At 39.4% G+C, this 18,518-nt stretch overlaps 1 protein-coding gene across 1 annotated transcript in view; it reads left to right on the forward strand.

The window, feature by feature from the left end:
- The first annotated feature begins 470 nt into the window (after positions 1–470).
- The window catches only part of FLRT2 (fibronectin leucine rich transmembrane protein 2), an 87,791-nt gene continuing 69,743 nt past the window's right edge, over positions 471–18,518 (forward strand). The window contains exon 1 of the mRNA XM_080936417.1: positions 471–1,230. The gene's annotated coding sequence lies outside the window, so the exon portion shown is untranslated. The remainder of the gene's footprint in view (positions 1,231–18,518) is intronic.

Consider the following 18,518-nt stretch of genomic DNA (forward strand, 5'->3'; position numbering starts at 1 on the left):
ATTCCTAGTGTTGCCTGTGAGTGAAATTACGCCATTTTGTTTGAGAGACTTGCGATATTTTTTTCCCTCTAATGTTCCCTTTCGATCATTTCTGAGTCTAAGTGATAACTCCTCTGGCGTAGACAGACATCCGGAGGACCACAGGGAAAGGGTCTTTCACCTTTCAGAGAAGCTGCGAATGGTACTGAGGACGCCTGGGGAAGCTTAGAGAGAGGGAGCGGAGGAGCAGTGCTGGGTCAAGTTGGCATCCCTGGGTAAGCGGGGTGCACTTAACTCTCTCCAGGGAGGACAGGGTTAAAAGCCCCATCTGATTTCTCTTGGAAAGCTTAGAGTTGCTGCGGCTCCTCCCTAGCATTCTTTAAACCAGAGAAGTGGGAGGGACTCCGCCGGGCGAGGGTGGGAGGAGGATAGGGAAGCAGAGAAAGAGGGCTCCTAGAGGGGAGCGCGCCAGAGCACGAGGGACCGCGGGAGAGGAGGGGCGCGAGCGCAGCAAAGCCGACCCCGAGAATTCATTACAGTAAACATCTCCCGAGAGAAGGGGGGTGTGTGTCAGGAGGGGTATGGGTGGAGACCTCGCTCCGAGCCTACATTAGCTGGCCGGGTCCGACCCAGGCTGCAGTGTGGCTGGAGCAGCCTCCAGACCCGCGCCCCGCAGACGCTGCACTTGGAGCCAGACCCGCGCCCGCCCCCGCGCAGCCCGAACTGCACGCCCGGCTGCTGGAGGTCCGCGCACACTCGGCTGAGCTCCCGCCCGGTTCCCCAAGCGGCCGAGTGGTCTCTCAGCAGTCCCGGTATCGCTCGGACGCTCTCCACCGCCCTCCTAGATCGCCCTACTTTTGGGGTGGTTCCAGGCGGAGAGGGGGGAAACAGAGGGGAGAAGACCAAAGCTGCGGTGGCAGACCGAGCCTAGAGAAAGTGGCATGCCCGACCCCTGGAGGCGGAGGTGTTGGAGGACGGGGGAAGACGATGCCGCGGCTCCGTAGGGGACGTAGGCGACAGCAAGCGAAGCGAGCTGGGTGCTGGGGCGCCGGCAGGCTGCGGGGGGGCGCGCACCGCTCTGAAGCTCCAGCCTTTGCCTCCTGGGGCTCCGACGCAGCGGGAGACCGAGCTCGGTTCCAGCAGCCGCCGCCGCCGCCCGGAGGACGTAGCAAAAGTTTGGATCTTGGGGAGGGCGCTGTGCTGAGAGGAATTACCAGCGGGGCTGGAAGGAGACGTGAAAATCCTTAGCAGGTAAAGGAGCACCCTTAACCTTGCCTTCCACTCTGGGCTTCCTTTCCTTTGAGAGCAGAGTTAGCTAGGTTTGACTCAAAGTAAAAGGAAGTCCAAGTTCACTGTCCCGGGGATGGGTATCCAGCGCAGGCAGTTCGACAGTTCTGTTAGCTGGGTGTGTGAGTGTGAGTGTGTGGCAGCGGCTGGGGGAGGGGGGTGTCTTGGTGTTTCTTCTTGCCAGATAGGCAGCTGTGCCAGAATCGACCCCCCTCTCTCCCAGGAGTTCAGGAGAACCCTGGGCTCCAGCTGGTGTCTGATTTTGTATAGTTTGAAAATTTGGAATGTGTAGCCAAGGACTTTTAAGTGTGCTCGAATTCAGAGAAGAGATTGATGGATTTCACTCACCCCCGCCGTCTCTTTCTCTCAACCTATTTCCCTGTGAACCATGCCCTCTTCTCTGGGCTCTCCCTGGATCTTAGATTTGAAACGGGGATACGAATATTGAAAGCAAAGTGGAAAAACTGTATCTTTCCCTCCTTTGACGTCCTCGGAGTCTTCCCTACTTTCATTAACCTTCTGGTGTCATAAAAGCACGAACTATAAAATTCACATTTTCACTGAAGGGCAAAATGAAATGTGCTACACATTGGTGGTTGAAATTCTGTGTGGTAGCGAAAAGGGGGGGTGTAGATATGGGTATGGTGTGCTTACCCTGCCTGAGGTTATTGATGTTGTAGACAGCCCCCCTCTCGCTTTGCCTAATGCTCAGTGATGTGGGGGATGTGAGAATGGCCTCCTGTGTGCAAGGAGGCTAGAGTAGCAGGGGAAGAGGCTCACAAATCCTGAACAGTAGCCCTATGCATTTCAGCTAATAAAACAGCGTCTGCTCATTCCCAGGGCAAAAAAAAAAAAAAAAAAAAGATTCAACACCACCATCACCCCTTAAGGCCCTATAGAGTTTTGAAGCATCTCTTGGGGCCCTGCTCTCATCTTTATTATGATGATCACTATTAATTCTCCTGGAAACTCTTAGTACTTTCCCTGAATGAGCATCCTCTCTCCATGAGCTTCTGATGAGTTCTAATACAGGGAATCTCCTATAAAGCTAACAGTAGATTAATCAAGCAAGCACAAGGCGAAAATCCCTGTAAAAGCTCCTACAGGAGTGCAAAATGCTGATCAGATTTCCTTGCATGCTGTGTCTGCTGTGCAAACCCTCTTCTAAATGGGAGCCATTGCTCCCCATTCATCTGGGAGTCTCCTTAATCGCACAGGGTTCCAGGAGCTTTAGAGCATGTCCACTAGCTTACAGGATTATTGCTAAATTTATTATGTCTAACTTCCCCCAGTCCAAAGCTAATATGAAGGACGGCTTCCATACCAGAGTGGGATTCTGTCTAGATCTACCTGGCATGACCTTATTAAATCTGCTAAGAAGTGTCTCCCAAACACTCTGAGGTAAATAGAATGCAGGGTTAGCATTCATACAGCACTGTGAGATTGTTGCTGAATGAATATAAAATTCTAGGTTGGGATCTGAAATGTTAGGACTGGATTGTTTCTTTTAAATCAGCAAGGATATTTACCAGATGGTATAACCTCTGAATGGGAACAACTTTTCTCTCCTTGTCTGGTTTCTGTGAAGCCCTAGAAGTAATCAAAGCAGGAGAGGATAAAAACCCTTTAAGGGTCTTTACTAATGACCCCTGACAGTGCTAGACCACACTTTCATGTCAAGTTGTAAATATCTGTGATAGAACGAGGTTGAGAGGTGTAATTTCAATCATTGTCCCGTGTGACCGATATTAGGACCATGTAATTGTTCAAAGAACTGGACCAGCTGAGTTATTGCAGAACCCATTATACTAATGTAGACCTTGCACAGAATGAATACTCGTTTTGTGTGTGTGTGTGTGTGTGTGTGTGTGTGTGTGTGCTTTTGTTTTCTGTTGTTGTTTTGTAAATGGGCCCATATCTTAACAAGTAAGTGGCTTCACAGCAGCCTTGCAAATTCTCTGGGGTGCTTTCAGGAAAATATATTAGGTTCCAAAAGATGTCATGCTGCCCTTTTCTGGAGTCCTTACAGCAGTCGGTCATGTTTTTCCTGTGTACAGGGTTTGAGTTGATGTGGTCCTATCTGAGTTTCAATGGATGGATCTCATTTGAACCTCCTCTGAAGGCCTTTACATTTATTCTGACCTGCTGAGGATGGCAGGACTTAGGATTTAAATGAACTCCCTAAAGCAGTGGTTTAGTTTCCCAGTCTGAGGCTGTGGTTTTAAGTATGTCTACAACCAGAAGTTTTATTCTGTAGAGGTTCAGCTGGAGCATCTGATCTAGTTTGACCCTTGAGCTTTATACTTTTCTAAGGAAGAATGTCTGCTCTTAGGATGATGGGCAGTGCCTAGGGTTCTAAATAAACACATACAAGGAAAGAGTGAGGGTGCTCAGAGACTGTTGCTCTCTTTTTAGAACATTCCAGTAAGTGAAGGTGAAGAATGTTATTTCTGTTTGGGTCATAGGTTTTGGTTTTGTTTTGTTTTTGTTTTTTTGAATAATCATCTTTTGGTATCTTTAATTTTAATTCAGGTTCATTTTTTCCCCAACTGGATTGCTTTCGTAACTTTGTGGTTTCTGCCACACTGATTCAAATTCAGTCCATTAGTGACCTCTATCTGTGAGAAGTGAATACTCATTGTTTTTCTTTCTTCTCATCAGGATCTGCAGACAGATGATGTGTGTCTGGGGACCCACCAGCTCCATAGATCTTTCTGAATATTTCATATTTTTTTCTAATTTTATTTTTCTAATACAGAGTCCAAGATGGTTAATGATATTTAATAACAGCAATAAAATGTTATCAGTGAATAGAGTCATCCTACTAAATTGTTATTCCATAAAGCATTGACAATATGATCAAAATAAATTAAATCCAAGCAATGTAAACTGTCTGAAAGAATTATGCACTCAAGGTGACTGTTGTGTGAGACCGAATGTCTGTGAAATTTTATTGCCTCTAAGTGGTTACATAAGAAGGGAAACTTGAGATAGGCCCGGAGCATGTATGTGGTAACTAGACTTCTTAGTAACTGTGTGCCTGCATCTTTAAGTTAAGCTTGTTTGACTTCTGTGAACTTTGGTGCTGATGAAGGGTGAGGTGGAGTGTGAGAAGGGCATTTATATACAGATGGCCATTTTAAGGAGACCCTTTATCCAGTTCTGTCTTCTGGGGCTTTTCAAATAGAAATCTGGGTTTTAGTTGATTATTGGAAATATCAATTGAAGCCAGAGATTATGCCATTTATTAACTTGGGTGGATATCATTATCTGACATTTTCCACATGTTTTGGATTTACTGGTATTTGAGACACAGAGTTTTCAGGAGTTTGTCTTTATTCTCCCTTCAGCAGGTTTTACACAAACGACATTTTTAATGACCAGTTATTACTGTTGAAGTCAACCATTGTGGTTTTCCCACCGGCTTTCTTCCTCCCAGCCCTCATTTATTTGCTTTTGTGAAATCGTGTTTTTTTTTTTTTTTTTTTGCTCTGTAACTACATGTTGAGGATACAAGCATATTATCAATATGCTGCAACTCAATCTCATTTTTTTTAAAAAAGCAAACTCCATTTAAATATTTGTCTATTATCAAATGCACTTATATGTACACATCATGAGCAGTTTTTCAGACAGAGATTCTTTTCAAAGGTCTAAGTATGTTTCTTTTTTATAAGGGATATGACACAAATATTGTAATGAAAATATTCTGTGTTCTGATGAATACAGAGGCTTATTTCAGTTGTACCGAACAGTAAAACACTGTATTAGCAAAATAATCAGTGGTATTTTGAGTACATGGTCAAAATCTGTTAGAACTTACATGTTTCTTTCCTTTTTTTTCTTATTTTTTTCTTCTACCCTTTGGCAAATTTCACATCTACTGGATCTTTTGGTTTTCTTTGATTCCTTCTACTGTGGCCCTTTGAAGTGCTTCAAAATTAAACAGTAGCTACTTTTTAGGGAAATTCATCATGTTATGTTCAGGATTCCAGGAGAGTTAATGACGCAGAAAAAGTCCTGTAAAACATCTTTCTAAAAGAAGCCCTTTTCTCCCAGGTTTCCTACTTACTGGCCTCCTGTACCATTTGCAGTGAATTGGAACTACGTTATTTATTTGTTTTTCAAATACCACCTTTAACTTAATTTAATGTGGGATGTGTTTCTGCAGAAGTGTGCAGTGCCTTGTGTGTTTTGAGTCCCTTGAACAAAGCAGCATCATTGTTTCCAAATTGCTGTAACAGAAGGTAAAAGAAAATCCTCTGGTGGTAATTGAGCAAATCTTAAGGCCTCATTCACAATTCTCAAACATTGGTCAGGTAGTCTACTGATGTTTAATAAGGACATCTCCCCCCCCCCTTTTTTTTAAAAAAAATTGGGCAGCTTATCGGTTAAAGACTTCAGCCATTTTGAGAAGCATTCCCAAGATAAATCTTGGGAACCACAAATGATTGCCTTCCCTTCACACTTCCTACTTTCCTCTCTTGATGTCCAAGAAACGTGGAAGAAGCCTTCTGTTGACCTACACTCATAGGTACTCTTGTTCATTTCAATCATACTGTTATATGTCAGTTGTTTTTACCCTGGCTTTCATACAGATTAAAGGATCCCCTCATAGGATCGTTTTGGATTCTCATTCTTTTGGAGAACCTGGAGGATTTTGGAGATAAGACCACTGAAAGATAGCAGGTCCCGAAGTTCACAGATAGCAGTGACCACCCTTGTTTGGGAAGTAAAAGAGCAGTGGCTTCTATGAGTGTTTATCAATCTTCTGTTTCCTGGAGTTCACCCAAGTCACGTGGCCAAGTGGAAAACATTAGATGCCTGTTAGTCCTGAAATAGGTTCACCTGTTGGTGTCCCTCTAAGCCCCAGCTGGTTATGGGTATAACTTTCAGGAGACACTGGGGTCAAGACAAACTTTGAGATCGATTCCTCTCTTATTTTGATCTTATGCTTGTACAGAGATGCTTGGATGAAGGCATTTTGAAGGGGTTCTAAGACTCAACTCCATGTGGGACAAAGGGGAGCTGAGGAGAATTGCTTAAACATTGCCCTTCAAGTCCCTAACATGCATTTCATTTATTTTTTTCCCCTCAAATTGCAGAACAGCTTCTGAATAAGTGACATCATGAAGGTGAGGGCTACCTTGCTTTACACAGTCTTAATAATGAACATTCACTTTACATTTTAATTAAGCAGATTCAAAATTCTCCAAATACAAAGAAAATTTTCTTTCTTTTACAGATCCAACAAAAATGATCAGAGTTAAATATTTTTATTAAGATATAGAAACTTCATGACAGTCTTTGATGTATTTACATTTAAAATAATAGCATTTCTTTATTTTTATGCTATTATACAAGATTATAAATTTTTGTTGTTTAAATATTTTTGTTATATAGGTATTTGGCCCTCAGTCATGATAGATAAGAAATGTCATATTTTGGTGGAAAAAATACAATGTGCATTTTTATGTCCGTATATTTCTTCCTATATTTGACCTTGTAGGAATTGCTTCATGTAGTAAAAACTTAATTTTCTCTTTGTAGAGTTCAATAAAGTTGTTGAGAGTTCTAATAAGATTAATGTGTATGGAATGCCTTGATAACAATACAGAGTTATATTCTCATAAAGAGGCATTATTCAGGTTGATAACATTTATCATTGCATGACTGTCTTGTGCTAGGCTAGTCTGGGTTTTCTCTAATTAACAGGTTATGCAAGAGATTCCTTTGTCCTTCAGGAGACTTGGTTCTTGTGTGTGTGTGTGTGTGTGTGTGTGTGTGTGTGTGTGTGTGTGTGTGGTGTTTCAACTAACTTATGAAGTGTTTTCTGGACCCATGAATTACTTTTTCCAGTTCATTTAGTGACTGGCTGCCTCCTTTGATGAACTTTATTTTGTTCCACTTCTTCTTGCCAAACATGGAAAGTAATTTAGGACAAGATCAGTTCAAGGGCTAGCCTTTCTTTCCCTTGATTGAACTGATCATGAATAAATTCTGTTAAGAGTATTTATTGGAAGGATGCTTGAAATAAATATTCTTAATGTAAAATCACTTCTGTTTTTGACCAGGTTTAAACTTTTTAAATATGAAAGTTACCTGTTGTAAAAATAACAGCATTCATTAAAAAGCAAAGTATGGTGCATTTTTAAACGTTTGTCTTACAAAATAAGACCACTTTTCAGTTCCTCGGTAAAAAGAAAAAAATATTCAATACTTATCAATGAATGAAAAGGTTGGATTTGCTATGATGGAAACATATATACAAATGTTAGGCCTTCAGTGTTACTAACACCGGGTGATGCAGTTATTTATGACTTATTTCTGGACATTCTGCTCAGCTGTAGTCTTCAGTCTAAAGTTTCACAAATGTGTGCATTTGTGGAGTGTGCAAAATTATCTTGTCATCATGATTCTTGGTTGGAATGGAAATTTTAACTCATGATTCTAGCTTATTTTCCATTCCTAATTGTTATCTTTCCAGGTTCTAAAAGTCAGTGTTAATTTCTGTTTTATGTGTTTGTTTGATATTATTTATTTGTACTTTTTGAAGTTCCTGGAATAGGTTCTTACTCCAGAGCCTCAGCGATTCTAAATTGGCTTTGAAGACCAGGCTGGTCTTGAACTCACAGAGACCTGCCTGCCTCTGCTTTCTAAGTCCTGAATTTAAAGGCACTTGCCATTAATCTTCCTTAAGTCTGGTACTTTTATAGCATCTTTTAAAGGCCACGGTCATAGATATATATTTTGAGATGGAAAATTGCTTGCATAGTTTGGCAGAATGGATGAGCACACTTTTGGGTTTGGCCATGTATAATACAGTAATAATAAGTTCTTAAGAAGGAAGATGTTTTCTACTGCTGAAAGTTTCAACAACCAAATGAATACAACTTATATGTATCTGTGTAGGGAAGTTAACATATTAACATGTACCCTTGTCGGGTAAAAATATATCTTAGGTCTTGGAAACTGGAGAGGAAGTAATGTTTAGGCTAAAACAATCCATTGTTAATTTAGCTGTCATTCCCTTGAGATAATAAAGTAATGAGGTCTCAAGTGCAGTACCTCCAATTTATCTTTCTTTGTTTGAGTTTATAATGTAATTATTCTTTTCCTTACCCTTTCCTCCTTCTGAAAATGCCCCGCCTCCACCCTATAAGGCCACCTTAATCTTTTTCAAATTTATGCCTCCCTTGTCACTATTGCTACATAAAAATGTGCATATCTATATACACATTTATGTTTAGATATATACGCATGCATTCTCCAATATAACAGTCTCAATCTGGACAATACCACTCATGTGCATGTCCTCAGAAGTCATCAGTTGCACAGCCAATTGGTGTGCTCTTCCCTGGAGAAGACTGTTTCTCCCACTCTCAGCATTCCTTAGGTACTTGTTGCTCTTCTTTAATTGGAGTTCTTTCTTTCCATGTAGGCTGAAAGGAAACAGCATGGGGCAAATGTGCCCCTTGTGAAGTCCATTATGATGCTTTAGACACAGAAGGTATACTGCAGATGTGGAAGAAAGTTTATTCATTCATTCAAAATACAATCTTTAGATCTTGCCATGGGCCAGGCACACAATGCAGGCATAAGTAGACAGGATTTCTGGAATTTTCCAAGGTCTGTAGTGAAGGAGTCCTGTGGTCAGGCTCAACTCTGGTGGCAGGAAAGGGGATTCAGAACCTGATTACATCACTGGGTTATGCATGACTGAAGATAGTGCTGTCAACCTGAATGAGTGAGCCAGAAATATGCAGTGAAAGGAACTCGGCTTTCAGATAATGATGCCCTTAGGTCCTAATGTTGTTTCTTCTACTTGTTGGTTTTGTGAAATATGCAAAATTGTAATGTGTTTCTAAGTCTTTGCCTTCTTTAAGCAGGAAATAGTACTGCTAGGCATATATCTCTATGGCAGGGAAACTGCCTAGCATATAGAAAAGGATCTGCTGTCCATTTCTAGCATCGGAAGGACTGGGAAAGGAAGAAGGAAAGGGATCGGGAGACAGAAGGGAAGAATGCCAAGAATGTGGAAAATGTGTTAGATACATAAGCTGGTCCTGTGAAAATTAAGTTAGTTATATGAAATATCCAAGTGGCCAGAAATAAATACTGACTGTGTACCCTTACATCCTCAAAATGACACCTTCACCTTCTATAAATATTTTGGCCATTTCCTTGAAATCCCAAAGATTTTTCCCAATTTTTGACCAGATGTAACCTCTACTCCAAAGTATTTTTTTTTTTTTTTAGATGGCTGGGACCTGTAGATAACAAGGAAGGACATGAAATGCGATATAGTGACAAAAGAAGCCTGTAGCTAGTAGGTGTAAGAAGCTAATTTGAGCCAGTGTTGGGAACAAAGAGAGAGAAGACCATTAGAATGAAGACCTTCTCTCAAGTTAGGAAATCTGATAGTCATGTCAACTAGTTCATTGGAAGCATAACCTATTGACAGTTTTCTTTGGGCTTTCACCCATGGAAATATATCCATGCACCACTGGCAAACTTCTTCAAGAAATTCAGATTCTAGGCTATACACCACTCACAGTGAGCTATGCTGATTATGCCTTTGCATTTCATAAAAATGTACAGCGATTTTTATCAAGGTGAATTTTCAGCACGTTCTTTGCCCAATTCACTTCACACATACTTTATTGTAGAAAATTAAAAGTTAAATTATTGTTATGTTTCTTCTTTAATGATTTTTTATTGGATATTCTCTGTATTTAATTTTCAGATGTTATCCCCTTTCTCTCCCCTTCCTTCTCCCTCCCCTACACTTGTTTCTATGAAGATGCTCCTTCTCCCAAGCATCCTTTCCACCTCAGTGCCTCGTCATTCCTCTACACTGGGAAAAACACACCTACACTGAACCAAAAGCCTCTTCTCTCATAGATGTCAGACAATGCCATTCTCTGCCACATATGCACCTGGAGCCATGGGTCTCTCCATGTGTGCTCATTGGTTGGCGTTTTAGTCCCTGGTATCTCTGGAGTGTTTGTTTGGTTGAAAATGTTGTTCTTCCCATGGGGTTGCAAATCTTTTCAGCTCCTTCAGTCTTTCCTCTAGCTCCTTCATTTGTGGTCCCTGATGATTAGCTGCAAGCATCCTCAACTGTATTAGTATGACTCTGGTAGAGCCTCTGAGGAGGCATTCATATCTGGCTTCTGCCAGTAAGCACTTCTTGGCATCAGCAATAGTGCTAGGGTTTGGTGGCTGCATCCCTCAGTCCTTCTTAGAAGGGAGAATAAAGCACTCATGGGAGAAACTACAGGGACAAAATGGAGGACCAGGGCTTAAAGAAAAGATTATTCAGAGACTGACCCACCTGCGATAATTATTATTATATTTCTTATACTTTTTTTTACATCCTTATGCAATGATTGAGCCTGAAGGGTCACAGTTTTTATTGTCAACTAACTCAATGCAAACTAGGGAAGAGGGAAGTTCAACTAAAAGAATCAGCTCATCCAGATTGTCCTGTTGCCAAGTCTGTGAGAGATTGTCTTGACTGATTTATGTGGAAGAGGCCATCTATAGGCAAGCAGGTTAGGGTTTTCTAATGAAGATGAGCCAGTGAGTGAACCAGTAAAGAATTTCCCAAAAGTTTGTGCTTCAGTTCCTGCCCTGGCTTGCCCTAGTGTTGGAAAGTATAAACTGAGATGATCTCTTTTCTTCCTGAAGTTGCTATGGGTCATAATATTTATCAGAGCAACAGGAATCAAGCTAGTCCCCTTATATAGTTTGGATATGGGATGGTGTCATTGGGCTATTAGTTCAGTACAGAGACATCTCTTTCAAAAGTATGTTTAAATCATTTCAAAGGGAGGTTTTGCACACCTTCTATAATAGGCTTCTTAGCAAGTAAAGTCCTAAGATGCACTGTTGAAAATTCATTTTAATTTATCATTATATGCAGAAAATACTATATATATATAATTATATAATACTCTCTCTCTATATTTATATTTATATAATTAAGAAAGTATAATATGTATTACTGAAATCTGTTTGCTTTTTTGAATTGTAATTCTATGAATGTCTTGGTTTAGCTGGGTATTTGACAGACCCAGGCCACCAGGTACAGAAACACAGTAGCTTTTCCTTTTAAGATCACATAATATATAATGTAACATGAATACAGGTAACTAATTAAATTAAATCAAGGGGCAGCAAGCCCCAGAGTACACTTCTTAAGCTGTTACTATGTTTTTAAGTAGCTTCTGAGTTAACATTCAACCCAATATAAAACAATAAGACCTTGTTTTGCTACTTTTGAAAATATAAAAGAGATTAAAATTCTTTCGAAAATGATTTTAAAAAAAATATTTTTCTTTTTACCCAAATAAGTAAGAAACAAGTCAAGTAGTGCTGACAGCAGTGGAATGTAAAACTTCAGTGTAATACTCGCAGGCTCCAAGGAATGCCAGACAGACATCTGTTGGAGTCAGGAGCTTGTAGTAACTGAGGTCTGGGCAAAGACTGAACACTAATCATGTGCCACATACTACGATAAGTTTGTGCAAAGGCATTTGGGATAAATGTTGAAGTAAAGCTCCATTCTTGTTCCCAAAATGATGTTAGTTTTACCCTCGGTAGAATTAGTTGAAGACACTAGATAAAAATGCAAGCTTTTAGACCCTAACAGACATTTTGGGCTCATAAGAACTCCTTGATAGTAATCAAAGGTTAGATATTATGTTCTCTGACCTTGTTATTCAGTAGGTATATAATTTTCTAGTTGAGAATTTGTCTGTCTTTCTGTCTGTCTGCCTCTTTCAGTGTGTGGGGGGAGGGGAGAGGGACTGGGGGAGAGAGAGAGAGAGACAGGGATAGGGAGAGGGAGGGAAGGAGGAAGAGAGGGAGGGTCTGAGAGGGTAGGGAGGAAGAAAGGGAGGGAGGAAGGGAGAAAGTAAGGGAGGGAGAAAGGGAGGAAGTAAGAAAGTGAGGGAGGGAGGGGGAGATTGGTTGGGGTGTAAACTTTCCTCCTAGTAAGCATAAATCATATCTTTCTTTGGATCTCTCCAAGTATCATTTAAAACTCCATTGGCTATTGATAGATGTTATCTTATAATATATTTGTACATATATCTGTTTCTCTCACTGTACTCCAGAGCTTTAACTTCCTGATGCTAAAAAAAATGTCTGGTTCAGCAAATTCTGCGTACATGTAATTAAATGAGTTTATATGTAACTGCATAAGTTAATCAGGAAAGACAAGATCTTTATACTGTAAGAGAGAAGGGCTGTCAGAAGTGCATTTCATTCCCATACATTGATTTCCTAATGGAAAAAAAAAAAAAGCGTCCAACTTTTTACTTTCTCCAAACAGGTTTTACAGGTAAACAGCTGCTGGTTAGCCCAATCCTGATCAGCAACTAGCTCTGCAACCCACACATGAGGTAATTCAGATGCCACATTGCATAGATATGTTAAAAATAATTTTGTTTCATGATATGACTCCCGTTGTGCCAAGCGAAATCGTTTGTAATAAATCCTCATATCGCTGTGTATTTTCACATAGAATTAAAAGAGTAACCCTCTGAATCACCTTTATGTATCTGTCTTGGCAGTTTTCAATAGAACAAAGAAAAGAAACATGTGAGAGTTTGTGCATTTGCTCTCTTTTTATATTTCTTGTCCTTGGATTTGATGTTATTTCCTTTATCTTTGATATATTCTTTCTTGACAGTGTTCTTTGGGAGGTAGGGGCTAGAGGAGACTAGAAATCACTTTTCTTAAAAAAACGCAGGGTCTGCTGAGCCTATTTATTTGCATGTCGAGTGCAGCAAAGGGTATGTGAAGGTTATGATAAGTTATAACAAATATGGAAGAACTCGATTTGACAGATAACCCTGGCAACTACAGAAGGTAAACCTTACGTCACTTCCTGTTGACAAGTCTAAGTGTGCTTTTCCGATTTCATGGTGGGGAATGAATTGGTGGAAAGCCATGGCTTACTGGCAAGTGTTGTGTCTGTGGTTGTATCTATTCCTATTTAATAGAAAAAATAAAACATAAGACAGGTAGAAAAAAAATGGGAAAAAGACTGTTTTGATACATGCCTTTTAGGTTTCCTTTCCCATTACATATTTATGTTATCCATTCTTTCAAACCCCAAAACAGTTTTTTTTCACAAGATCAAGGCCTTTGATACTGCAGACTAATGCCAACTCAGACTTTTATTGTGGATCTCTTGGTTGCTATGAAGCAAAAACCTCCCTCTCCAGTTGGAAATTTCAAAGAGCATTAGCGAGGCTACATTCTCATCCAGAGAATCAATAGTAATAACATGACCAATAACTATTAGTAATAATTTTATTAATCATATAGTTATTCTTTCATAAGGCTGCCTTTTTAATTTATATATGACACCACATTAAATTACTCCAAAAGCCTGTGTGAAATACCTTCTTCTGATCACTGTTGTAAATAAAGGCTCTGCCTTGCACATAGTAAAACTGATAGGCTTACTTAGATTTCTTTCTCTTAATTTATAGTTATTAATAGTTCTCTTAATACAATGGAACAGCCTAAGGCATTGTGATGCATTCCTTGCCGTTATTTTGACTGAAGAAAATCATCCTTGAATTGATCAATATAATTCCGTGAAATGAGAATATTGAAAGTGCCACTCATTTATACACAAAACATGACAACTTTTAGTAATGTTTGTGATGAGAATCTGAGCCTGCAGATAAATGCTAGAGGTGGAGAACTATTATACAGGAGGCTCTCCATTTTTTCCTTCTTGTCCTCCCACCAGCAGTGCTAATAAATAGTTAAAAGGATTGATTTGAGACTCACCTCTTTTCTCTGTGCAGGTGATAATGGGCAATGGAGTGACCATAGCTTAAGAGAGTCTGGAATAATGGAGGATGACTGTGTTATAAATAGGCCAGTTTTGCTCCTTTTCTCAATATGTGTAATTGCTTGGGTAGTAAGCTTTTATTAAATGAAAAAAAAAAAAAAAAATGGCCCAGAGATAGGCTGGGAAGGTTGATGACTTGAAAATAAGAAAAGCGTCAGCTTTCAAGACTCCCATCAACTCTTGAGTGGAGGTTTGACTGCCTTTTTCTCTTATTGACTCTCTGTCTATGGAGACCATTCCTGCACATATAAAAGCTGTATTTTCATAAGGTCCAGACTTAAAATTAAGATCCTCCAGTTATGTGTTCATTATGTTTGCATGTAAATACTATTAATACTGCTGAAATTAAGTGGTCTGTTTATTAGTTCTTTCCCTCCCTTGAGGCAGGAGACTGCAGTCTCTGTTATTTCTGTACATGGTTGTCACTATACCCAATTAGCTGTTGTGAGTCATGAGGGTACTGCAGATTATTTCTGACCTAGGTCAGCGCAGAAGAGCTCATTTCTGGGTTTGTCTGACAGAATTCAGTACTCCGGTGTGGGAAATTTTTAGAGAGCATATTTGAAGGCACTCAACTCCATGACTCCTTAGAATTATCAGCTCAGCTTAGCTCTCTGTAAATGATTCAGTGTTTCTTGTCTAGGACCCTGCACTAGGTAGAATGTCAACATTTGTTATGTGATCTTATAATTAGAAATGATCAAGTCTAATTAAAGTAAAGCCATAACTGTCCAGTGTAAATTCTTCTGGAAATGGCTGGGCAGTTGGTGTCTTTGCACCACAAACTTCAGCAGGTAGGTCTGAGGCATGGGGTCTCTCTTCACCCCTATTCTTGTTGGTGTGCTTATTTGAACACTTTAGATTTCATTGTCAGTACTTTTTAGGTCCAGATAGTTTCACTCATGCTCAACTCTCAGATATTTTGTGAAGAAGAGATGCTGCCTACATAGGACCACAAATTTAAGTCATTTGCTCTTCTTGTTTGTTCTAGTGAGGCCAGCCAATCTCACTCTGTGGCCATGGTCTGCTTCAAACTCCTGGCTTATTAGCCTTGTAAGTGGTATAAGCAGAGGTCTGCTCTACAATGGCTGGCCAGCTCTGAGCAACATTCACTTCTTCATCTATCATCATCTTTCCCAGCATTACTTCCATGCATTATGAGGGAGTTCCTTCCTTAGTATCCTTCATGCGTATTTACAACTGTGGCTAGTGTAGTGATTTCCACCCTTTCATTTCTCATTCACTGACCCAAAGGGCAGTTACATGAATCTTCCCCATTCTTCTTGATAATCTTATTCTACACTAATTGTGGGGTTCAGGCTGATTTACAGGGTTTGTAACCAATATTTCTCCCTCAGAAATATTCCATGGTCTTTCAAGGACACGTATCTTCTCTTTTTCTAACTAAATTTTAAGATAGGCTGTTACTTTTTATTTTTCTTCCTCTCAATGTGAATATAAAGTATTACTCAATCCTCTTCGTCTACTCCCCAACTGAGAGCTCACTCAGAGCAAAAGTCATTTGCAAAGATGCATAGCTGAATTAATCTCAGTTGTCTATCTCTCCACCTCTTTGTATTATAACATGATAAGTGTATTGTTAGAGATACTTGCTCCACTTGGGGTTCTAATTGCAGAACATACCAGTATTTACAGATTCTGTACAAACAACACAGATGTACAAAAGTTTTTAATGGTCTTTTGGAAGAAGCATCCTTTGTTCTCGCTGGAATACTTTTCAAAGCAGTGTGCCTTCTTACTTTGAAAACAGGAAGGTAGAACATTCCAACAGCATCATGAGCCCTCTGTTTATATTTGTAAAGCTTGTACTCTTTCTGTGCCACTAAGAAAATGCAAATAGGAATAATCAGAGACATTAGAACTTGAGTATGTTCACTTGGATTCTTAAAATCAAAACTTGATAGCAAAATTATTGTTGTGATAGTGTATTCTGAAAGAGATCCTTGTGATATTGCAAAACTATAGACTTTCCACTTGCTGGAATCTTTAAAGACTGCTAGACACCTTGAAAAAAATAATACCTGACTTTGATGATATTTTGATTATCTCTATAATGAACATGGAGCTCTGCATAGAATGGAGAAAGAGGAAGGCTGGAGAGCTTGGATTTACATTAATTCAACTTGAATCCTGATTTGACCTCAGATTGTTAGCATGTGGTATTCACTTTATGTCTGTTTTCTCAGTTTTAAATTAGGGGACAAGTAATACTCAAGGGCCATTTTGACTGACAGCTTATGTGGTACATATCATGTCTAGCACACATGAAGGATTCTCTTCTTTATCCCTCAACTTGATATAATTTTATGGCTTATAAGGCATTTTGTTGTTGTTGTTGTCATTGTTGTTTTGATTTTTTTCGATCTGAACTGATATGAAAGTCCTGTAAGACAATTACCATTTTCCCAAAGGAACCTTCTGTCTGGCCACCATAAATTTTTCTATAACAATATTTATTTCTAGGGTCCAGAGCAAGAGAAGATACTCTGAGACACGTTACTGTTTTCTCTAAGTGAGGAACCTTCTTTGCTCATAAAAATCAATTCTTCTGAAAAAGAAAAGAAAAGAAAAGAATTCTCTTCAAGAGACTTACCATTTCACAAGCAGTGGATAATAGGGATTGTTAGAAAGGAGTTACCCAAACAAAGGGTTGTTCAAAATAACTGTCTGTAGAGGAGCATTGCTGATCAGCTGGAGAAAAGAGAGGTTTTCTACTAAATTTCCTCTTGTCACTATAAATGAGACAATACAGCATCCCTGATGTATTCTATGGGGACAATGCTGTGAACGTTTCCACTAGGTTCAATTCTGTAGGAGTGTCTGAGAATGAACATGTACTCTCCAGATACCCAGGGAGAAACTCCTAGGGCACAGGCAGATGAACAAATGAGAGCCCTTGCAAAGGGAAAAGCAAAAATAACTATCAATAATAAATAAGCAAATCATTTCACTAAATTCTAGACTACATTGTGTATGTGACACATTTTGCTCAGAATGAAAGATCATTGTGATTATTGTTAATGAGTATCTTTGCTTTTTTTGCATGGTACTAATATCACCTAAAATCTTATAATATTTTGTGTCCAAGTTTCATAGTAATGCATAATAATAATAACAATAATAATAATAATAATAATAATAATTGTGGTTGTGGTTGTGAAAAATAACTTGTATTTCTCTGTTCTTTAAAAATGTTAATTCTTATTCCATTGAGTGCTTACCTGCTCCTATATATGAACATCACATGTGTTCATTTCTTGCAGAGGACCAAGCAGAACACTAGATTTCCAGGACCTGGAGTTGTGCATAGGAATGAACTGTGCTGTAGGTGCTGGAAAATAACCTGGGTACATTTTAATCGGAAGAAGTGACTTTAGCAGTTGAGCTGTCTCTCTACCCAATGTTCTTTTAATCTTTTTTAAAGCCTCGACTTAACAGTTTACTGACCATTGGAATCTCAACTTCAGAACATAGTCAAGGATTTATAGAATATATTTTGTGACCTAAAGCAGAGGAATGATGGAACATTCTTGTGTAGAAGGATTGTCCTTTTATAACATATTTTGGAGATCTGGAAGTGGTGTCACTTCCAGTAGGGTCTAAATCTTCTAGGTCATTCAGAGCCAGTTGCTCTAATTCTGACAAGTGTGCAAACAAGTTGGCCATCATTGTCTTCTCTAGATCTATGCTTCTCACATTGCTAAATCATTAATGGAGTTTCTCTGAATACAGCATATAAATTCCTGAAATAAACTGCTATTCGAATAATTCTTCTCTGTGTCCAGAAGAGACTTCTAAATAATTAAATCTAGCAACAAGTCTCTAGTTTCATTTAAATGGTAGATTGGATTCAACTCTGACTACAGCTGCTTATCAGAGCTCCCAACAGGAAGATGAAACGGATCTAATCTTCAAACCCCATTTCTTTTTCTCTTTGAAATCGAGACCTCTATGCTGTATTGGAAGGAAGGTGATGAATGGGAGAAGTTTGCTATAGTTAAAGTAATATGAGAAGTAGAATTGTCCAGAAAGTTTTGAAAATGAGGGCTGGGTGAATAGGAAAGTACTAGAGAAATGCCCCTCTATGTTGTAGATTTTTAAAAGAGTCATTTAACGTGTGTTTTTATGTTAAGTAGACCTTATACTTCTCCAAAAGGGCATTACCTGTTAACACTGTTAAAAACTTTAAAACAAATCTCTTGCTTTCATCCAGTTAACTCTTAAAAGCTCATTTGATAACAGGGATTCTACATGTCTTGTTTAAGAGGGAGGGACCAAAGAGGTGGTGAGGTGAATGTTCTCCCTTGCCACATACAAGCATGACTGTACACAGATAGAAAATTAGTCACCA

Source organism: Micromys minutus (assembly GCF_963924665.1).
Source record: "Micromys minutus genome assembly, chromosome: 1".
NCBI classification, from domain to species: Eukaryota; Metazoa; Chordata; class Mammalia; order Rodentia; family Muridae; genus Micromys; species Micromys minutus.